Raw genomic sequence first — 25,029 nt, forward strand, 5'->3', positions numbered from 1 at the left:
AGCAAGAACATTACTTTCCCCCTCATCTTTCAGAGGAAAAAGTTTGACCATTTTAACAATGCATTTGTACTTAGATAAAACTTTTTGCGTCATGTCATGAAGCAATGCTATTTCCATTTAAATTGCAGTACATACTAAATGTCCTAAAGATAACTGAGCATTATGTATTTTTTTCTTTGCATTAAAAAATATATAATTTCTAAAGAAATAAACTTTTGTTGCTCAATTTCTGGGAAGTTTTAATATTAAAAAATATAAAATTACCTGTAATTAGGTAATATAGTTAGCAATTACAATCTAGTTTTAAAAAGGCAATGCACATTAATTAAAAAACATCTTTTAAGAATCTTTGAGGCATGACTTAATTTTTTTAACCACAGCTTGTAATTTTCTAGGGTTTATTATTTTCTTTTATTTCCTTGTTTTCTTTCTTCTTTGGAAAGAAATACACTTCTTCAGTGTATTTAATCCCAGCCTTTTGAGATCATTTCACTAGAACAATGTCATTCTCACCATCCTCTTGTCCAGTCAAAGTAGGTGTTTTTTCTACATCTGTCTGTGTTCTCTGAGGATAACCATAGTAGATGCTTGATTCAGGAGATGCTTGGTAGAGGAGCTTTTCCTGATCTCTGTCTCAACCTCTGACTCAGCTATCCATTTCTTCATAACCTTCAATTCTTTCATGCTGGTTTTGAAATTAGCTGACATATTTCAAGTAGTTTCATCTTTGAAAGTATTCATCTCTAGAGCCGAGACTAATCTTTTAATCAAACTTGTCTGTTAAAAAAAGGAAACTTAATTTATTTAGATGTTCATTTGAAATAAGATTTTTATATCACGCTCCCTTAGTTTTAATGGACTGGATTTTATTTTATATAAAGTTGTAAAGGGAAAAAAAAAGAGTGACATGGGGACTACGCTGGTGGAAAAAAAAATATATTATTTAATGGGAAGAAAGATCTGCATATCTCAGAATATGTGCCAAAACAAAGGGATCTGAAAAATTAATTCAAAGTTATTTGAAGCTCATAGAGGGCTAAAATCAATCTTCCCTAAAAATTGTCCCAAGAAATTTCAATTAAATTACCCTAGTCATTGTAGAAAAGTTACATTTTTAAAATAAAATATATTTGCCACTGGTGGGACATTTACAAAAAAAAAAAATGAATTGAGGCATATTCAGAAAGCAGAAGAAAAGACAGGAGGACTCTGTATAATGTTTAGAAGTACACACGTATTATATGGAAATACAGTCAATATCTGAATGGAATTATCCACCCTTGTACTTTGTGCCCCCATCCCTGAATTGCCTGATGAAATAAAAAATGAAAGAATAACTGTTATCCCCTGGTATTTAATTGTTATTAATTGTTAAGCAAGTATTATTTGCAAAAACAAATTTATCCCTTCTCAGTCTTTTTGTGATTTCCAGTTCACTAAATTGCACTTTAATACTAGGCATAAAACATCTTTGTTAAAGAAATTAAAATGCAACTGCCTGAAATTTATGGGGGGAAACACTTCTTACTAATAATTGACAGAAATTTAAAAATAAATGAAGCATCAAATAATTTTGAAAATTTTTTAATTAGACTCTGAGAGAGCATGGGAAACCGAAAGATCCTTGATTTAGAGCAAGCACTACTTAGTAAAAACGAAAATATCAATGATTTATCAGAACAAGAAAAAAGTCAGCTTAATGCATTCAGCTATCTGCACATGTATGCAAATTAAATGCATGCTAAATGGAACGCTTGACTTTTCTCAACACATTGGAATATGCCAACACTGACATCTACTGGTGTTAGCCAGGTTTGGGGTAGTTTTTCTGCAAACACTAAATTGGTAATGAAGATTTTTGTGCATTCATGGAACTAAAGAGTTGTACTTCTGTTAGTTGCAATTTCACTGTCAGAGGTATATTTTAGAGAATTTATATATTCTCATTTCTGCTGATTGCAAAGAATTTCTATTTAAAGACCTATTTAAATGATCAGAATATTAAGTGGCAGAGGGGAGAGGGTGTCTCAACATAATTGAGAACCAGCCACTTGATTTAACAAACAAAATGCATTCTGAAGTGCATTTGGGCATTAAAAAGGAATTCTTAAAATGTAGTACTAACCCATAAATTGTAGATCTTACACAGAAAAAAAAATGTAGGTCTAGTTTGTTAACTCTTTCTGGAAGGTTCTGTTTTTCAAATGGAAGTTTTTACCTATTTCTTAAGGAAAAGAGAAACAACAACTGAAATTCTAACTTCTGACAAGCACTTTTCTGACAAGTTTTTCTTTATATCTAAACATTTGGTGTTTTATTGGGTTTTAGTGGCAAGGTTTTGGTAGCAGAGCAGCTGCACTGTGACTTCTGTGAGAAGCTTCCAGAAGCTTTCTCCAGGTCTGACAGAGCCAATGCCACCTGCTCCAAGATGGACCCACCACTGGCCAAAGCCAACACCATCAGCAACAGTAGGATAACTTCTGGGATAACTTATTTAAGAAGATGGAGGAAAAACATTGAGCAGAAACAACTGAAGGCAAAGACGAGAGGAGTGAGAATATGCGACAGAAACAGCTGCAGAAACTGCACACACCAAGGTCAGTGAAGAAGGAGCAGAAGGAGGTGCTCCAGGTGCTGGAGCTGAGATTCCCTGCAGCCTGTGGTGCAGATCATAGTGAGGCACGATGAGCCCCTGCAGCCCACGGCGGATCACAGGGCAGCAGTGACCTACCTGGAGCAGGAGCCCCACACACTGGTGGGGAGGCCCAAAGGAGGCTGTGATCCCGTGGAAAGCCCACACTGCACCAGGCTCCTGGCAGGAACTGTGGTGCTGTGGAGAGGAGCCCATGCTGGAGCAGGACTTGTGACTCAATGGGGAAGCCATGCTGGAGCAGTACACAAAGTAGCCTGTGGGATGGACTCCTTTTGGAGAAATTCATGGAAGACTGTCTCCCATGGGAATGACCCCATGCTGGAGCAGGGGAAGAGTGTGAGGACTCTTCCTCTTGAGGAGGGACCAGCAGACACAACAAGTAATGAACTGACCTCAATCTGTGCTACACGTCCCTCTGTGCCACTGGGGTGGAAGAAAAACGTGATTCCAGAGTAAAATTAAACCCAAAATGAGGGAGGGGTGGGGAGAGGGTGATTTTAAATTTTGGGAACTTTTCTTAATGTCCTATTCTGATTTGACTGGTAATAAGTTAAACTTTTCTATCTCCAGCTCAGTTCTATTTTGCTCATGATGCTAAATGGGGCGATCTCTTCCAGTCTTTATCTCAACCCATGAGCCTTTCATTGTATTTTCTCTCCTCTGCCCAGCTGAGAAAGAGAGGGATCAGGCAGCTTTTGTGGGCACCCAGAATCCAGCCAGGGTCAGCCCACCACAGGTGGTTCTGACTCTTCAAAATGTGTGTCTGCACAAAAGGAATGTCAAGTAAAGCTATACAAGATACAAAAAGGTATAAAACAATCAAAACATTCCTTATAACTTGATGGTTAAAAGTGATTTTTGAGGCAACAATGCAAAAGAGCTGGGCTTCTTTTAGGGCACTTTTGTCATAAATAATTTTTCAATTCAAGGAGTTTATCCTAAATAATCAAGTGTGAGTTAATGTAAAACAACAATCAGACTTTTCATTTCTGAAAGAGGGAAACAACGTGGGGGAAAATTCCAGGTAATAATAATACTGATCTAATATTTTTCCATCTGCTAGTAAAAAAATGTTAAATCAGAAGTTTCAGGGAGATGCAGGCGTTCCCGTATGAATGAATCTTAATAAACATAACATGAAGATACAAATCCTGTTAAAATTTTTGTAGGGTATCTGTGAGAAACTAGTTTGACAATCATATATAGCCTTATTAAAAATATGTTTTGCTTAATACTGGTTTTCATAGCTTAAAAAGTCACTTTTTAACTCTCAACTAAGTCCTGTAGAGCATGCAGGCATGCCAAGATTAAACAGGAGCACAAAAACAAAACACCTTTGCTATCTGATTAATTAAACTTAATACAGTCAGTCTCAGGAGAGAATTGTAGCTGACCTTGGGAAGCTTAAATCTTGATAAATTGATATATCCTGGTCTTGAAGGCATTTTTTTTCAGGTATGAATGAAAAGTTAAATGCATTTTTAAGCCTGTGGATCTCTTTCATAGGGAAGAAAGACTTTACAGCAAGAAAATTATTGCTTTCTTGATCTGAATTACCATAAAATCCTACAGCTGTAGGTGTCTTTGGACTTTGTTACAGTCAGAAAAGATTCTTTCACAGAAGAGCTCAGAATTAGGGAAAAAGAATAGATCTGTTGCTGTTTAAACTTTTAACGAAGTCATTTGAATTTTACTATCTGCTACATGGAAACCATGCATACCCCCATGCATACAGATCATTTGCATTTGTGAGATTATGTAATTTCAGGGAATTGTTCAGTTATGAAACGTGAACAACTTTAACGGAATTAAATTAGTGTCAGGTAAATGACCCCTTTGACCTTCAAGGCTGGCCCGAGACAACCGGCATTTAAAAAGAGAACAGGTGATTGTAGCAGGTGCCACTAGATGGCAGTGCTCCAAAGAAATTGGTTCTGTGGATTTCAAGGATTAAACGAATTCAGCAAAGAATTTTAGTATGAGCTCCTTTTTAAACTTTAGTTCTCTTCCTTTCTAGGGAATGTAGCTCTCAAAGTAAAACTTTTTTCCCCAGAATTTTCACTAATTTATAAATTTTAAACTCACCTCCTTTTCCTCAACCTGTTGACTACTTGAAAAATCAAACCACTCTCATCTTCAAATCCCATCCTCCTATAGATTCTACAATTCATCTCTTCTAGTTCTACTCCCATCTAACTCCTTCAACTTCCTGCTTATTTTAAGGGGTTCTGTCCTTCACTCTTCTCTTCTTCTTCTATTCAGTATCTAGTAATTTCTAGTTGAAGACCATATACAGGTGCCCTGTCCATGGTAATCAATTATGGTATGATTAATCACCGCTCTGTACCAACAAAAATGTCACATGATCTTTCTCTTAGGGGTGTGAAGCTGCCACTTTTAGCTCAGCAAGGCTGACAGACAAGAATCTAATGAGCCTTTGCCTTTTCAACCTTCATGACCTCCTCACTACTTTATTTCTTTATTCACTTTGGGTAGCACAGACTCAGAACACAGCTATCATTCACAACATTCTCAAATCAAACTCTTTTTCTATTGTCTCCACAAAGCTAATAGTCAGATATCTCATTTCTTATCCTGCTTGCTGCAGCATCAGTTTCTTTAGCCTAGACAAAAATCATCTTGCTGTGTTCAGGGTCATTCAAAGTGCTACCACAAAGATCATAGTGCTTCCTTGGACAGTTATCCCATTATTTAAAGTAACAAAAAGAAAAAAAATATTAAAAAAAAAATGCTTCTTTGCTTTCAAAACCTTCATAGCCTTTTTTTTTTTTTTTTTTTTTTTTTTTTTTCATCTCTAGAACTGTAAAATGATAATGTCTACATCTGTGACTTCTAAGTCCATCAGTGAAGTCCTATGTTTGGGGGATTCCTTTCTGAACACATTTTTGCCCACCCTTATACTGCCTCTCACACTCAATAAGTGCTGACAAAAGCCATTGATTCTCACAAGAATTTCCTTAATTCCTGTCCCACCATGCCCTGCAAAATAATTAGTGACTGGGTTATTGGTATGCTGAGACTCCTGTTTACGATGCTGAGCAGAGTCCTTATTCTCATGGAGTCTGTATATTCTATGAATATATCTGTCCAACAGACAGAAAATGCTGCTGAATCAAAAACAAACACTCTAACAAAGGCCATAAATTATATTTATATGGTACCCAAATTGCTGACAAAAGCAGAACCTCACAAAAACCAAAGGGAAACATCAAGGCCTAATCCTGTGCCCTGAAATAATGCCATCCTTGATGCTTAACATAATCTTGACTACATCAGAAGAATTCAATTACTAAAAACATCAATAAAGCAATTTGTCAATTCATATTTTAAAAGCAGAGAGAAGCATCATTATTAAAAAACATGACCTTCTAAATAATACAGATAATAAAATTTCATCAGTATACATGCACCGAGCTCAAAATTGGCTGGATGAGGCTCAGGTTATACCTCAGAAAGAAATCTAGTTTTGATGTGAAGGCTGTAAATAACAGATCACTGCAGAATATGCTACTTTCATTGCCATACATTGAAATATTACAGCCACTCTCAATTTGCCTAGACTGAAGCTTCAACTACTGAATCGCTTATGTTTTTGTTTAGCAAATCCTGTTGCATCAGGAAATATGCCATACAGATAACATATTCAGCTCAACTCTGTCTCTCTCTCTGTCTCTGTAAAACCTACATAATGCTCTTTTAAGTCTTAATACAGAACTGGTAGTCGTGAAATAGAACACACAGAGGAACTGACACTTCTGCTTGCTTCCCTGGAACACTATTTGAATGCTCTGTTAGGTGCACAACATTCCTGAAAACATTCCTATAGAAGGGGAATCACAGATTTAGTCAACAGGAAATCAGCTGCCCCTCTCTAGAGCTTAGGTCCTCCAGGAGCTGCAGGCAGCTATTTCCCTCCAATTCAAATCCAAAACATGGAGTCCTCTTCTAATGGTTGATGCATCCATACTTTCCAGAAAGGGCACAGTGATTTTTCTTTCTTTTATAAGAGGAAAAAGGGCAGAGATGTGATTTCCACCTCTTTATGATATTATTGAAACAGAGTCAGGGTAAGAGAATTCATTGCTTATCTGAGGATTCAAAACTCACCACTAGATTATTTGACCATTCTGGCTACAGGAAGTTGTGTTGTTGAGCAGAAAAGAATGCAAAAGTCATGCAGCCAAGAGAGAGAACAAGTGCTGACTTGACTATCTCACTTATTAGAGCGCTTACCTGGAGCAGAAAAGCTCTGTATAATTTTTCTAATCCCAAAACTTCTTTTCTATATTATTGGTAATGTCTCACTGTCCTATTTTAAGATAAACATGTTTAATTTAAAATTCAGAGATTGTTACAGAGACGTCTTCTGTTGCTTATCTTTCAAGACTGTAAAGCTCCTTTCAGAATTACTCCTTTTCAGGATACAATCTCCCCTCCTACAAAGTATGACCCTAATTCCCTATTCTTGTCCTTATGACCTTGCATTTGGCTGCACTAAAGTGTGTGTTTTTCAAGAGAACCCAAGTTAACAAGCTACACAAATTGCCCTGTAAAACTGACCAAGCCTTATCCTTATTTACCACTCTACCATTCTTTAGTCACTACAGATTTTATTAGCAATAATTTGGTATTTTTGGAGCTGGTCATACATAGAAACTCAAAGTAGCTAACTTCCAGTCTCAAAAACCATCAAGAAAAACTTGAGAGCATTAAGGCTCCAATTCTGAATTTTTTGATAATACTATCTATACAAACAAAAAAAAACACAAAAAAGAAAAAAGTAATAAACAATGAAAACAAGAATATGCTTCATATTAATTCATATGCACATTATTGAATACAAAACACATTAAATAATAAAAAGAAATATTTAGGAATGCACTATCATCAAAGATAGAGCTTGGTATATAATAACATGATAAAATGGGGTAGGGTTATTCCAAAATTAATTTATGTCTCATCACTTTTTGTAGAACAAATTGTTTGACAAATCCCTTCTTACATGTTATCTCAGCCTTAGAAAAATTAACTATGGTGCATTTTGTTCTACTTCAGCTTCTCATTCATTAAGCATTCTGCAGTTATCGCATGACTACCTATTATATATGCAATTAATATTTTGAATACAAGTTTATCTAGGTCCCAGTTCCATATGTGCTTCATTTTGTGCATGTGGGAGCTCAAGAGAGCTACACTCATTTAGTTAAAGTTATGCTTGTTCCTAAGTGTTTGTAGAGTCAGGACTGAGGTAGGACTGTGTCTGTGATAAAGAGCTGGTGCGTGTGTACTTTAAACCTTTAACTACTGCAGAATTTTACATTCACAGAAGGCCTACTGTATTTGTTTAGTATTTCTTCTCATTTCAATGGGACCTCATGTGAGTAGAATATATTAATAACCTAAATTGTGGCATATAAATTATATGTCGACAAATTACAATTTATTTTTAAAAACAAACAGTACGTTTTACATTCTAAGCAAGACACAAGTCGTTTAGTACCCTTCTTCTAGTTATTTTAGAACACATCTACCAAATAAGGGAAATTTTTCAAATCTTCTTCTTTGTCATTTTAAAATTACAAAATCCTGAAACACCAACAATGTTATTTTTCAACATGTAATCCTGTACATTAATAAAGTAATTAAATCACAGAAACTCTAAAAATAAGTAAGTTCATACCTTTTCCTTTCAACTGGCTCCTTCAGTTAAGGTTCTTCCTCCTTCATGTCCTCTGCTGTAAATAACATATGACTTCTTCTCTCTAAAACATGATAAAGCTGTTGCAAATAAGGAGGCAATATGAAAGTAAGAAACTTTCAGACAGATGATGAATGCCTGTATAATTTTGACCTCTAAAAATAAAAATAAATAAATCAAGAATCTTAATCTCTAGATTCTTATGTATGTTGTTTGATCAAATATTGCATCATGACATACATCAGACTGTATGTATGTAATATATGTATGTATACTAATATATGTATTAGTATATAAACTGCAAACAAAAAAACTTGGTATAAAGTGACTGGTAATTTTTATTTGAAGTAGAGGCCATATTATTTAGAAAAGAAAGGCAGGTAAAAGCTAAATTATTGGTAATAAATCTAAAACAAAAAAAATAAGTGCAGTAGTCAATATTTTCCTGTCTCAGCTTAAGAAGGTCTTTCCTTTGTTGCATTGAAAATTTAAACCAAGTAACACAGATTTACAGCCTAAATTGGGTATGTGAATTAATGTTCTGTGAAAACATTAAATATACATTAATCTTTAAATACTCTCTCAGGACAGAGTACCTCGTAAATACACTTAAAATTTTGAATTATTTCTATGATATGCTATCACTTGGACTTCTTCCTAGATTTTCAATTCAGCTGTTGATTTTAGAGGAAATATGGGGTCTTTGACTATCTTTGAGAAGTTAATAACTGAAAAATTCTGCTATTTAACTCTTCAATCTGTTATACTAAAGGTGATGAAAGTTTATTGACTTCCACAGGCCATGGATCAAATTCTAAAAACAGTCTCTGGCTACTGTATGGGCTCTACAAAGTTAATAAATGTCTAATGTGCAGACAGCTACAATGTGAAGAGCAGTATATGAAAAATGCCTGAAATGTAAAAAAAAAAATCAGAAATGGTTCCAGAAATATATGATACTTTAATTCAAGTTCAGAAGTGCCTTCATATTTTAGGAGCAGATCCCAGACTTAAAAGGTTGAAATTCCATTTTGAAATTACAGTGAACTGTTTTTAGGTTTTACTATGTTTCTGTGGTTCTCCTGGGACAATGATATTTTCAACAACTTGTTTTTTTGTTATAAAGACCCATGCCTTATGCTATAAACAGATATTATAAGAAGGAAATCAGCAACAAGTACAAAATTAAGTAAAAAAAAAACACAAGATGGATTTATCATGCATCATATATTCATGTCATAAAAATATTTTATATTTCCTTACATTAAAAAGCCCAGCAAGAAAAGGAGTCACACATGTAAAGAAAAAAATCAGTGTAATACAGTAGAACTTTGACTTATCATCAAAAAATTATGATGTGAAGTATATATAGGCACATGACCACCCCACAGGAAAGACTGTGAATAAATCTCTTTATTTTAATTAAAACTGCTCAAAATATTTTTTTCAAGTCATTCAACTTTAATATATAGAAAAGTGCCTAGTTACCTTATACTTCAATACAACAGTTTCACAGATTTTACAATCCAAAGCCTCTACTGAAATCACTGGCTTTTTTGCCTGAATGGAAATAGCATCAGGATTGTGAAATAAAATGTGAAAGTTAAACATAAAAATGAAATATCCAGGTGGAAAAGCAAGTCAATCATATAATTCATTAGATTGATTAGGATTTAAGACATTCTTACAGCAACTCCATATGATGCAAAGGATTTTTTTTTTAATAATTGAACAGTTTAGCAGCATGACTAGAAATAAGAAAATAACTGTTATAATAGAATACCTGTTCTGGTGTGTGAGATCAGAGATCAATGCTTTAATAAGTAGATTCTATTAATTTAAAAATAGAAAGAAATATTTCCCACTGCTTTTTTAACTCGCTAGCAAGCATATAATCTTCATAAGTGTTTGTAGTAGTTTAGGATGCTCTAACACAGTTCACTTTCCCTACAATGTAATTATCACACAGTTAAAATTTAAAAATAAAGATGTCAAAAAATTTAACTTTGAAATTACAACATTTAGAATGATTTCTGTAAACAGTGGCTGGCAAAATAATTTTTAGATTAAATTTTTAAATTTCTAGGGATTTTTTTCACTAAGTTTTATCATTTACTTTAAATAAATACAACCAAAACCAATTTGAACGCTATTTTAATTGCATTACCATTGCTGCTCTTGTGTAGAAGTTATCGTTTCATTGAATGAACTAAATGAATGCTTTATCAATGTAAACTGAAATATTTGGGGCATGCTGCAGGTAAAGGTGAATGTTTTTACAGCACACACTCTCCTAAAACAGACTATTTATCATTCTTTGGAAAAGGGGACATGAAAAAACAATACGATGTGTGTGGCCTACATTACCTTCACTTAATGCACTAAATACAGGTTTTTTAGAAAATTGTGCAGTTTCTGCACCATTGATAATCTGACAGTAAGTATTTATTGAAGGTAAAACACTCATTGTCTGTTGACACTATTTGTTTTAATATATAATCTTGCTAACCAAATGATCTTTAAGCAATGCAGATAAGCAATGGCATGCAAAGGGTCACTTAAATGCCAATTTGACTGTTTCATAAACGTAAGCATTCTTTTCCCATGACTATTCTCAGCTACTTAATTGAAAGTATTATCCATTTACAAACTTAAGACCTGCCATAAAAAGGCTCTCTTCTGTATCCAATAGACCTTTCAGGACCCTAAGAACAACAAAATCTAATAAATAAAGGTTCTTTTTCTTTTCCTCTTTTCTTTTAGAGAAGCGAAGAAGTAACCTATGGTACATCTAAACAAAGCTATCTGTAAAGATCTTATTAGCAGTGGGGACCATAAAACTGAAGAGTCTGACTTGGCATGAGATGGACAGGATCAGGTAAATTAGGACACAGTCTGTACTGCTTTTGTAATCCGCCCTCCTACAAGAGAATGAGAGATGCACCCTATGACAAGAGCAAGGTAATAAGCAGTTGTCCTTAAATTACAGCTCTCCATGTAAAATCTCCTGAATTTCAGACAAGCACTGACTGTAATACAAATTCAAGTTAATGAATTTTTAATACATCTTCTCTATTTAAAGATGATGACTTACAGCTGGCATTGCTTATATTAAATTTGTGGTATTTTCCATTGTTTGTTTTTAATTATTTTGATTAGATTATTCTTGGAATTGTATGGACAAATGCAAACCCCACATAAGCAACTTCAGTTTCTGCTGCAGTCAAGAGAAGTTTCATCTGCATATAACAGGACTGGATGGCTCCTATGTATTTTAAAAAACATATCACAACTATTTCAAGGAGATAAACAGAAAATTAAACTAGAGATACCAAACTAAATCTGATCATTTAGATCAGGAATTGTAAGTGTTCAGATCCAAACTTGAAGGGTGGCATTGTTTCTTCTCTAAACATGGCAATATTGCTATGCACCAATAACTTCATATATTTTCAGTATTTTTTTTATAATTATGTAGTTAGTTTTAAAAATTACTTGACATTTGAAGCCTAAGGAGCCAAAGATTATTGCAGGTCATACTCTTGTAGCTCTTTCTGAACTTCGTCTGGTTTAATTTTTTACATTGCTTTTCTTTCTATATATAGCACATCCAAGGATGGAGCTAAAATGTTCATGAACAGCAGATAAACACAGTATTACCAACTGCTGAGTTACATGGATATTTTCACACCCCTCTGGAGTAGTACAAGGAGCAATGGCACACAAACAGCTCTGACCATCAGAAAAATGTAAATAAACTAAACTACAGTGGTTTACAACTGCTGTCATTACACATATCACAGCAGTGCCCACAGCTATTCAGTACAAGGAATAAACAGAAAAGTATAATAAAACTAAATTTCCAGTGTGCTCTTCATAGATTGCTTTTTTCCTGAAAAGTATATAAGATTGGTGTATTTCAAAATATTACAATGTGAATAATCAAATTAGCATCAAAATAATATTATTATGCAGAACTATTAAACTCAGAAGACTATGAACACATCTGCAATTTTTGTTGTGTTTTTAAGCAAATTCAAACATACATATAGTTTAAAGGATAATACTTCTTGAAAGTTTCTTCAAGGTTGCATTTACTAAATAAAGGAACTCCAGTAGCAATATGTAAGGAATTCCTACTGTTTTCATCCACAGCTGCTCATTCCTAATTCTTAGTTGTGCTTAGTTTCACCAAAACTGTTTTTTCACACAGCAAAATAAATAACAGGTACATGTTGAAAAAATAATAATAAAAAAGAGTTGTAAAGACAGAAATTAATCTAGATCTCTGATTCTCTTTGTAGAATCAAAGGAATTTTGTCTAGGACAGCTCATAGTAATGCAGGAGCAAAAGCAAACAGCAAGGAAAAGGAACGACTGAAATCATCACTGCTGCCAAAGTGTCTGCATCTGTTTCACAAAACCAAGCCTCAGAATCTCCACCCTTGTGCTGCTTTTGCCATGTTGTGATGACCTCCAGAGGTCTAGTCCAACCTCAGCGATTTCAGAGCTCTGTTTCCTGCAACCTCTTAAATATCTTAAAAACAGACTGGCAGTGCCATCAATAGAAGATTCTGCTGAACTCCACCTAAAAGCTTGTATATGTAACAAAACAAAACAGGTTCAAGAAAATAAAGAAGTATAATCATAGCATCAAAAAGAAACACAACAACACAGTGGGGAAAATGAAATTTGCAGTGCTTTGTTTTGGAAAAAATTCTATCTTAATATGAAAAGTAGGTCCACTTTTGAGCCCAGCTCTTCCTGCTACACCATGGTAATTACTTCTGCAAGTCTGGGAAGGCTATCTTAATCTATAGAAACCCAAAGAACCCAATTATTTTCTTAAAAATTGCCTTTCTAATTTAGATTTCAGCCACATATCTGGTTAAATGAATCATAAAACTATAGAATTTTATTATTCTTTGTCCATTCACGAGCTTTATTTATCCTAGAACATAACTGAGCACTATATTTATTGACAACTTCAACATTTAAGTTCTTAGAAGCAATCACTTCAGGGAAAAATTGTGGCATCTCATATTTAATAAACAAGAACATAAATAACAAAGTAAAAAGATACTAAGAATAGTAGAAGATACCTAAATGAGTCACTACTCTGTGAAAAGTCTTATTTAAAATTAAAATTGCTTCATATGTTGTCAGTTTATTTTTGAAACAAACAACAATGTTTATGTCAGTACATCCATGAAAAAAAGACAAAGGAACAAGGTCAGATGTTTAAGCTTATCAGAGAAACTGAAAACTGATCAAAATTTTACACAGACTGAATAAGCTAACAAAATTCTACACTACAGAAAAGCCTTAAATTAATATGTTTACCTGAAAATGTATCAATAAAATGCACCAAATATAAGACTATGATATTTTAATTTGAATGTCACATAAGTTTCCATCATGATCTCCTGTCAGATTTAAAGGAAAAAAAACTAACCCAGTTAGATTCATTGCCATTTCCAGCTTTTGAAATGTCTAGATACTAAATAATTTTTTTAAAAGCTATGCAAGTGACATCCAAAGAAACAGAAGATACTCAAAAACATCTGGTGTCTTAGACACCAATATAGCTATTTGAAACAGCTATAAAACTAAAACTACAGCAGCTGCTACTTTGAAATTGTGATTCAAAGTTCTGTGATCTCACCTGTTTTGTGAAACAAACCATGGAGGGGGACTTCAACACTCTCTTGTTAATGAATAATGGAGGCTATACTAAGCAGAGGGGAATTCCCTTGAAACTAAAGTCAGAGAACATAACCCAACACACTTACTATTACATGGCCTCTTTAAATTTATATAATCTCATATTCTATTCAATTTTCTTTGTAGAAACACCAGTGAACTAGCACACAACCTTTTAAATCAAAACATTTATGCAATTCAGTTGCAAATGTAACATAAAATAACAGCGACTAAAGCAAATAGCGGCATTTTCATCTGACTGCTCTGTGTATAATCAAATTTGCAAGTTCATCTACACACTCAATCAATTTTTCTTGAAATTGCATGGGCTCTACAGCCCACCAAGCAAAGCAAAATAATGTTGAAATTATACATCACAACAACATGCCAATTAATAGTCTTCTACGGAAATACTAATATATAGTACATTGTCATTGTTTTCTTTAAAAAAAGTTCTGCCAAGGATGCATTAGAGCATTTAGCTAGTTCATATGAGTTTTTAAAACCATTTCTCTTTTTTTTTTTTTTTCTAAAAATTTATCTCCATTCATCTTTCTGTGTGTAAAAGTGAAAGCATGAGTCACTTTCATATTGAATAATAGATTTGAATTATGTAGTACTTGGGTTAAATACAACCAAATGTATGTTATCTTGTCAGGTGCCAATCTTGTAAATTACTTTCTCTTCTAAGATCACTGAACACACATTGGTGAGCATTGTTGCAACAATAACATCCATATATTACCAAAATGTCAAGCTGCCCAAAATATTTAATACTGTCTAAGAAACATCATCACAGTATCCCAGTACTGTTAAATGACTAGGAAAGTGTTTTGCTGTCAAATATTACCATATAATTTAGAATTAATAAGTAATCTTATTATATTCTTTAATATTGTAAAAATTACCATCAATGACACTGTAATATGTATTTTTAATACATCATTTGGCATATTTAGATTAGTAACCAGCAGATCAACAGATGTTGCACAGTATGCTCTTCAAACTACCTGCAAACATCGTTATTAATGCCTTTTTTGGCTCAGTCTTTGACAGTAAGACTATCTCCTCTCCAGATACCAAGCCTCCTAATATGAAAGAAAAAATGAAGCCCCCATAATCCAAGGGAAGAACATTAGTGACCTGATACATGACTTAGACACATAAAAGTTTATGAGAACACATGGGGTCCACCCAAAAGTACTGAAGGAACTGATGGAAGTGCTCACCAGGCGGCTTGTAATCATTTACCAGCAGCCCTGGCTAATCAGGGAGATCCCAGTTGACTGAAAGGTAGTAAATGTTATGCTCTTCTACAAGAAGGAACTGAAGAAGGATCCAGGGAACTACAGGCCTGTCAGCCTCAGTGCCCAGAAAGGTCATGGAGAAAATCACCTTAAATGCCATCATGTGGCATATACAACCAGGGGATCAAGCTCAGCCAGCACGGGTTTGTGAAAGGCAGGTCCTGTTTGACTCATCTAATCTCCTGTGACAATAAGTCCTGTTTGGTGTGAAGTAAAGGTGGTTAATGTTGTGTTCCTGGACTTTAGTCAAGTTTTTAACACCATTTCCCACAGCAGATTCATGAAGAAACTGGCTGCTCATGATTTGGACAGATGCATTTTTCACTGGTTAAAAACTGACTTAATGGCCAAGCCCAGAGACTGGTGGTGACTGCAGTTGCACACACCTGGTGGCACACATGCTGTTCACCTGGGCTTACTATTAATGTCAGTCCTGTTAAATATCTTTATTGATGATCTTGATGAGGGGACAGAGTACACCTTCAGCAAGTTCTCAGACAACACCAAGTTGGCCAGGAGTGATCTAGGTAGGAAGGTTTTAGAGAGAGATCTGGACAGGCTGGATCAATGGGCCAGTATCAGTTGTGTGAAGTTCCATAAGGCAAATTGCCTTAAATTTCAGTCAACAGTCCTGCCCTTGTGTCACAATTACCCTAGGCAGTGCTAGAGGCTAGGGGCAGAGCAGCTAGAAATCTGCCCAGTCGAAAAGGGCCTGGAGGTGCCAGTCGGCAGTGGCAGGACATGATCCAGTGTGTGACCAGGTAGCCGAGAAGGCCAATGGCACCTGGTCTGTATCAGTAGGGCCAGCAGGACCAGGGCAGGGATTGTCCCCCTACACTGGACACTGGTGAGGCCACACCTCAAGTTGGGGCCCCTCACTGCAAGAAAGACTTGGAGGTCCTGGAGCATGTCCAGAGAAGGACAGCAGAGCTCATGAACCATCTGGAGCACAAGTCTTGTGACAAGTGGCTGAGGGAGCTGGAGGTGATTACTCTGGGGATACGGGGCTGAGAGGAGACCTCATCACTCTCTACAGCTACCTGAAAAGAGGTTGTACTTAGGTGGGAGTCAGTCTCTTCTCCCAGGTAATAAGCATTAGGACAAAAGGAAATGGCCTCAGGTTGCACTAGGGGAGGTTTACATTGGATATTAGGAAAAATGTCTTCACAGATAGGTTTGTCAATCTTTGGAACAGGCTGCCCAGGGAAGGGGCATTCTTGGAGGCATTTGAAAGAGGTGGCACTCAGGGACATGGTTTACTGGAAGTACTGGAAACATTTCTGACATGTAAACAGACAAATACTGTAAGGAAAATTTCAAAATGCAATTGCAATTTTTTTCTAATTAGGAATTTTTTTTTAAGTAATATAATTTATTTTTCATCCATTTTCTTCAACACAATTCTAACCCATTTAACAGGAGTAATTTTGCTACCACAAAAGCTGCTAGGAAATATTAATCCTTCTCTGTAGAATAATGCCTGCCAGCTGAAACTGCTCAGGTGACTTAGGGCTCAACAGCATGTCCAGTGTAGACCCATGGCAGAATGCAGTGCAAGGACTGATGGAGAATTTCTGTCATCTTCCTGTGACTCACTCCTAGAGATTCCCTGTCTCTTACTCTTCAGAATAAACTGTGTGCATCTTTGGCTCTTGGCTGACCAGGAAAGTTGGCTGCCAATGCCCTGGAATTCTGGACACATGCCTACCTCTCTCAATTTTCCGTTCAGCTTGAGGAGACAAAATCAGGGCCCAACTACAAACAGGGGAAGGAGCTAAAAGGCAGCTGAAACAAGGCCCTTAGACATCCAAATGTTTTCTCATTTTGACTAGACCTCTGCTTTATGATAACTAGACCTTGAAACAACAAACTCATTAATATCGGGCCATCAAAAAGTATTCCATGTGTGTCTGTCTTGTCCTCTTTTCATTCTGATCTTCTGTCTCTTTCCTCTCAACACCTGAATCTGTAGCTTTTCCAGCCTTGTTCATCTCATTTATTTAAGTTTAGGCCAAAGCTATCTGGTACCTCTGCACATAACACTGCCTGGTAGAAATATATCCCATTCTTGGTTGTCCTTCTAATTATATTGTCAGCATAATAAGTAGTGGTATTTGTTTCACAGTAAGTGTAAATAGCAATTTTAAGGCAAAGTAATCATTTACATGAAAGCTGCAGGAGGAATTAAGTTAGGGTTTTATTTTAGCGTCTTGTTATAGTTTTGGAATACTAGAATGCTAAAAACTGACAACATATGAGAAAAGATACTATTCCATCTTGGCAACAAATGTGTCCTACTGTCTGTGTACACTTGATACGTGCTCTCTACCGAAAACTAAGCTTTATAGGATTGATATACTAATGACAGTTTTTGTCATGTGAAATATCACAAAACTTAAAGGATATTGAGCATTAAATTTTTTTCTAGGTAGGCATCCACTTGTTAAATGTAGATTAGGGTTCTATTTATACATTGTTCCATGTATAATCTTCTTTCCAATCTCATAAAGAAAAGCCTAACCCAACATCTGACCGAATGAACCTTAATTGGTTTTTTCCTCTTACCTTAAGCTGCAAGACCAGTATGAAGACCTGTTTTATAGAAAATCTTTTTTTAAAGAGCAGGTGGTAAGGAAACAGCTTGCAGACCTCTGCTATAAAGTATCTGAACCCTAAGCATGGGAAAAACAATACCATCTCACAATAGTACTAAACCTGCTTCACCCACTTATTATATGTTAACAGCTCGACTTCAGGCCAAGATTTATTTTCTGCTGCTTGAGATTCTTTCTGAACTTCTGAGGGAAAGAGAAAAAAAATTGTGTAAAAGATTAATGAAAAAAAGAATTTTATTTTTTTTTCCTTCCCTGACAGGTAATTCAGTACAGAATTTGTTATATGCAATTATTATTTCAAAATCTACAAAATACCTAGAACATTGTATCAACTTTATCTTAAGCCAAACATTTCCTCAGTATTTCCTCAGCTAATTAGATTTTCAAAAATAAACACAGTAATAGGAAAAGGACCTACAATGATTAACACTAAATAATAGCACTTATAAAATTTCTTATCAAAGGTCTGGTCTGTTCCTCCTACAGACTGCACTGGTAAGAAATACAGCTAAATATAAGAAGAAACATATATCAGAAATTTCTATGAACAGATGTATGATCCTTTAAAGCAAATAAGTCAGTAATGCCTCTAAACAATAAGCAATTCCCCAAACATATCTAAGTTCAAATATTTGAATTTTGAAAACAGTTTGAATGACAAGAATAGAATGATGGGCACTAATACATATGAATATAGATGGATATCATATGATTCCATTTCTATAATCAGCATGCTACTTAATAAAAGCCAAATTCTTTATATCCAGCAGTTGGAAAATCAAACCCCATATGAAAAGGAAAGAACAAGAAACGCAAAAAAGAAAGAGAGAAAAATAAGCGTATACTTGGGATTTATGAAGTACCTAAATGTTTTCAAGGAGTGTTGAATTTCCTTTCCATTTTTATCAATCTAAAATATGAACTACCTATCTTAACAACTCACAAGTAAATAGAAGCACTATAAACTTATTATATTTTAACATTCCTAGATAATTCAGAATGTTACCAAGCTGGCTTGGTGAAAACTTGGCAAGACTTGAGGTCCATCTTTTATTTCCTCATGTTCTATTGGTGCTAATTGTATAAGCAAGAGAAGAAAACTAGTGTCAAACAAGAACACTAAAATAAAATTATATTACTGCCTTACAGAAAAAAAAACAACATCAAAAGAAAATATATGTGTAAATCAAAATTTGAGCCTTCATTACACAAATTAGTTTGAAAGAAACAAGTGCATTCAGAGACAAATGATCCTAGGCTCATCTTTTGCAAACATTTACATACATGTTTAACACTTTACTATAAATGAATCTTCCATGGAACTGCTCATAGTAGAGAAGTTTACAGGCTGAGTGCAATTCTCAGTTAATCATTTTCTTCAGAGGAGAAAATTATAATTCCTGCACCAGCAGGAGAGCAATTACAAAATTTAAAGTTGTTTTTAGTTCACAAACATACTATTCTTGCTCGTCAAAGCAGTGGTTCAGTAATTACCCTTTCTGGATGAAAAAAAAAATTAAAATGCAGCAGCAGCTCTCAGCACAGGTGGTAGTTTTAAGGACAGTGTGTGTTCTGAGCTCCTGGTTAGCACACACAGACTTTACCCATTGAGCCACACACTGCCTTGAGTATCCTGGAGCTAAAGATAGCAATAACAAACAAGTATCACACCTAAGCTATATTTCATTTGAGAGTACAGATCTTTAAAACTGCTACTGAAACATTAAATATTTCTGGGGAAAGAAGCCACAAGCTAATGCAAGAATGAAATAAAGCTACTGGTTTAACTTGTATTAGAAACAGTCTGATACATCATAGTTTACTGACACTATAAATGTCCACTTGATTTTTAATTTAAGAATCTTCTACACAGTAGAATTTTTATCCACTGAGTGTATTGTCCACCCATCAATTTAAAAATACTGGTTTCTAAGGCCTAGGTTTTTTTGCAAAACTTTAATACCATATAAGAAGAATGGTTTGAACTGTAACATTTTTCTTGTATATTAGAAAATGAAAAGGAAAATGGAGTCTGTGGGCTTACAAAAAGTGATAGATGCATATAGTACCACAAAAAATGTAAACTAGAGAGCAATAAAAAGCTATGGCCTTGCATGTATATGTTGTACTTGTTGGTGCCTTGCTTTTAACCAAAGCCTTAGTAATTTATCTACCTTTGACAGAATAGACAGCTTAAGAAAAAAACAATTCATGTTATTTGTCTTTTTCATCATCATAAGAACAACACACTAGAATAGAAGAGTGGAGAAACAACTCAGACTAAAAGAAAGAGATTCAGCATTGTCTTCTCAAGCTATACCAACCAACCTCCCTCTTCTTTGCAATGCATGCATGTTTTCAAGCATGGTGATTACCAAGGACTATTAATTATTACAGTCTGTCTAAGCCAATTGTGATTCTTTCCCTATGCAATTTATCCAATTTATGGAATCAAAGGGAAATTTTCACAAAGTCCTTCGCTCAACCTGGCTGGATCAGCTTATGTTTCTAAAGTATTGCATAATATGCAAATTTTACATATTAATTTTCCTGCTCTGTCAAAACCAACAGAATTATATGAGCAAATATTATCTTAATTTCATTTTAGACACCTGTACATGGTATGTGATTGCTTTCCTTTGTTGGGCGTGGTGTTTTCTCTTTCGTCCATTCACCCTGGTTGAATCACAGGCACAACGCTATTGTGTTATTTTAATAAAATTATGTGTACTGTCAATATACATACTATGGGCCATGTGTTTGCATTAACAAAAACAAGGCCAAAGAGGTGTGATATGAACTTTGGGAGATAAAAGGACTGTGGCAACTCTTAATTCCTGTGGGAATCTGTTCTTGAGTGTTCTGCCCATCCTTGAGGAAGATGTTTCCTGCACCAGTATTTTAACCTAAGAAATGATGGAAACTTCTCCTGTGCCTTTTAAAAAAGTCTTTAATTAGACATAGCATTCCTCCTAGAGGTGTAGAAAATTATTTAAGTAGCCCAACACCCTGATAACTTAATATAAACCATTTTAACATTTTCAGCCATTTTGCTATGTTTGTGGTATCCTTTGTGGCTGAAAAGTCTTTTATGAAGTTTATGAACCCTTACATAAGAAAACTAAGGATTTATTATTGTTGTTGTTTGGGTTTGGGTTTTGTTTGTTTTTTAATAATTATTTGTAAAAATATCTGATTATATATTTTAATCTGGTAATTCTTTGATTCCTCATTTGGTAATTACATACTATTATAGGAAATTATTTTCCTCTCTATTTTGAAAAAAAAGTGCAGGAATGACCCTGATAAATGGCAAAACAAAGTCATTGAGATGTGTGAGTATGTAAATATGTTTTAACATGGTGAATTTATACAAGTTGTTTATACACAAACATAGCTAATGAACCTTTGACAAAGCTTTAAACTCTGGGAGACGACAATCTATCTGATTAAAATAAATTTGTTTTCATATTATAATAGCAGCTTACTGACCTAATTAGGCTTAATCTCCAATTTTGTTAGACTCAAGTGTAAAAAGATACTCCCCGCACCATAAAGTCTGTAGCATTTTTAAGACACCCATAAATTATGTGGGCCTAATGATGATAAGGAACTGTAAAATGATTGTTGATAAAATGTAACAAACTGAACTGGTTACTTTGAGAAAATAAGCAGATAGATTTCAGATGTTCGCATTCATAAACCATCTACCCAAGATCTGTCCCTATGTAGTTTCAAACAATTTTATGAAAATATTTTTTTTTAAGTAAAATGTGTTAACTATTCCAGGAAAAAGAAAATCTCCAAGTGTCCAGGAGTGGTAGAGCACACCCCTGAAGAGTAAGCAGCTCCCTTCAGCAAGTGGCAGAAAATCCCACAGCCTTTGCCATGATTAACCATATTGACTGTACTCAATACTGTGTTCTTTCTGAATTTAAAATGTATTGCAAACTCATAATAAAAAGCATCATAGTCTTGATTTAGGTACATTTTAACAGATGCTAAGACTGTTATAAGCAAATATCTGTTTGTTTATAAAGCAAATACAAGTCTATATCTTGTTGAATTTTTCTCCATCAAACCAATTTTGTATTAATGTATTACAGAGAAAGTTTCAAGGCCGCATTACTGAGATTAACTGAAAAGAGCAAGAGATGTTTTAAAATACTAAAGTATATTATATGATGCCTTGCTGATAGTACAGTGGACTCTATAGTCCTTGTTTAATAGAAACATTCAAATTTTATGTTATTTTTGGAGAACAAAAATGTTAATTTACTTACCACCCTCACGAGCTCATCTGAGTAACCAGCTAAAGAGGAGCTGCAGGTCCTTCACCAAGAAAGTGCATTTCTGAGACAAACATAAATACCTTCCTATGGATACTAAACCAAATATATACTTAGTATCTCAATATACTTCAGAGTTAGTAATAAGCGTCAAAGCAAAAAAATTACTCAGTTATTGGAAATTCTATGTTCTCACAGAAAATATGATAGGAAACATATCTGATAACCAATTTCCTTCAGAGGATAGAGGGCTAAGTAATGATCTCCCACTGAGTCGGCATTATATTCCCAGATAATGCTATTTCACTGTAGGGGGAAATCCAGCACACAGCCCTCTCAGCAGCACCATAAGGTATCAATGCTAACCAGTCATTAATACAAGATGGAGAATAAGATAGAGAATTTTTTTTTTTTTGTGTAAGGAATGAAAAAAAAACCATTTAATTCTGAGAGTAGGTTTTCATTTAGCAGTTCCATTCTTTTCTTTATTCATTTAAAACAATACATTTCTTACTTTATTTGAGACTATATGCTATGAAGTTCAGTGTAAAGTAAATAATCCATGCATCATCATCATAATAACAACAATAAAAATAAAGAATTGCTAAAGTCTTCAACCTTATTATAAGGTCACTTCAGTTCAAAAGACACCTGCTGCAAAAGCCTTTGAATTCAAATAAAAGGTAATCAACAAGAAGGGTCTTATTCATCCTCACTAATGTTTGTATGTCCATACCTAAAAACATTAAACAACAAAAAACTGGAACAAAAAGCCATCATCACTAGGTTCAAATTTTAATTTTATTTTTAACCAGATTGATCAAATATTAGAAATAAAGAACTAAATATCACATTATCCTGGGTCAGATTTTCAAAACTCAGAGCCCAACAGCTTACACTACAAAAAACAAAAAATCAGTTCACATATCAGGATTTGGCAGAGGTCAAATTTTGAAAATCTTCCCTAGAACATAAGACAATTTCATAAAAAAAGTAATAAAACCATACAACTCCGCACACATTACCAATCACTACAAATTATTTCTGGTAAGTTAAAAAACAGTTTTCCAGGTCTAACAATTCTTTAATCCTCTTCACATCTGTCTGAAGAATTTTTGTAATCAACTGACAAATTCCAACCAAACAGTCCCAAATTATTACGTCCCTAAAATATAAGTCAAGCAGTGAAAAGGCATCGTCCCAATGCTGCCTCACTGAGAAAAGTCTTCTCTGATTTCAGTGCCAATGGAAATACACCATAAAATAGACAGAAAGTGGAGACACAGAATGTCTCAACTGCACAAAATAGCTCTCAGAAGAAAATCAAATAAGAGGATATAAATCAACTGGAAATGCAGTTCTTTCTGCTGAACTTCTGCTCGTGGACTTTCAAATTTAAATTATCTTAGTTCAGGTGGGCTTTTTGCTCTTCTAGTTTTTGTACTAAATCAAAAAAAGAGTCAGTCTCACATTTAGGGAATGTAAAGTACTGTACATTTTAGCTGTCTTAGAACTGAAACAAAACTATCAGCCTTGCCTAGAGAGGACAAAAAAACATCTGATACTAAGTCAATAGTTTAGTTAACAAATTAATTAGCAAACTTCTGGTGAAAATCTAGGAAAGTTTTCTCTAACATCTACCTGATGCCTAGTATTACTGATATCACCTGTTGAAATTAATTGAAGGAACTCTATTACAGCAGCTTAAATGATTTATATAACTATGACAATAAAAGAAATTATCTTACAAAGACTTCACAAGCTAAACAATAACTAAAAGAAGCAACACTTCCAATGATATTCCAAATGCATATAATGCACTTTTTCACCTGTCACATTGGAATATGTCAACTTAAAAAGGGAAAGGAGAATAAAGAAATATATGATTTAAACTATAAGTAATATAATAAAAAATAACATCCCCAAAGAGGTAATGTTTTAATGTGTTTTGATATTGGCTTGTTTTCATGTTAAGGGACATAAAAAAGCTAGCAGAAGAAAGAGTGGAGAATATTCTATGATACATTAATGTTTTTATCCATTTGTTTTGTCTGGCTTCTGTGTTGTAACACATTATAGGAGCTGGAAGAAAAATATACAACTCTTATAAAAGTAATATTTACCCAAGAGAAAAATATTGCTCTTGTTCTGGTTCATCTAGTTCCATTTTTATGTTGTATTTCTGGCCAAGAACACTCTCCAGGAGTTCTTTGATCATCTGGTCTGAGGGAGATGGAGAAGTAGACTGCAGGGAAGCAATTATTTCATCAATAGACATTGCAACCACTTTCACAGGCAGCACTGGGGTGGAAGTAGACTCTTCAGATTTGCTCTGCTGGAAGTTCTTCTCATATATTTTTGAAATGTCTGGTCTAGTTACATCCCTTGCCTCTTCTAACTCTTCTTGAACAGACCTCACACTTGGCTACTTACTTCCTTTTCCCAGAATCCTTCTCAGTTCAACATCTAAATCTTGTTGTTTTGCTTTTGAAATCACTCTGTATCTCTTCTTACAGCTTTCTGTAGTTATTTTTGCTTTTCTTGAAATGTTTTTACTTTTACCAGAATCTGTAGAGCTAAATTCAATGTTATCTTTAATGACTGTACCTGTTTCTTGAGTTGTATCTCTTTTTAAATTCTGAAGGTCCATCTGTAGTATACTCACTCAATCCTTAACTTTATTAACAACTTTTGTCTTTTCTAACGAGATAAGGGAGCTATTAACATGAAAATTAAATCCAGA

At 34.5% G+C, this 25,029-nt stretch overlaps 1 long non-coding RNA gene across 1 annotated transcript; it reads right to left on the reverse strand.

Annotated features, from left to right (window-relative positions):
- Nucleotides 1-501: 501 nt before the first annotated feature.
- On the reverse strand, nt 502-24,881 carry LOC137475522 (uncharacterized). The gene is made up of 4 exons (XR_010999933.1): nt 24,410-24,881; nt 22,281-22,373; nt 8,355-8,452; nt 502-777 (listed from the first exon to the last, which is right to left on the reverse strand). It is a non-coding gene; the product is annotated as an uncharacterized lncRNA (long non-coding RNA).
- Between the last annotated feature and the right edge of the window lie 148 nt (nt 24,882-25,029).

This window comes from Anomalospiza imberbis, chromosome 6 (assembly GCF_031753505.1).
Source record: "Anomalospiza imberbis isolate Cuckoo-Finch-1a 21T00152 chromosome 6, ASM3175350v1, whole genome shotgun sequence".
NCBI classification, from domain to species: Eukaryota; Metazoa; Chordata; class Aves; order Passeriformes; family Viduidae; genus Anomalospiza; species Anomalospiza imberbis.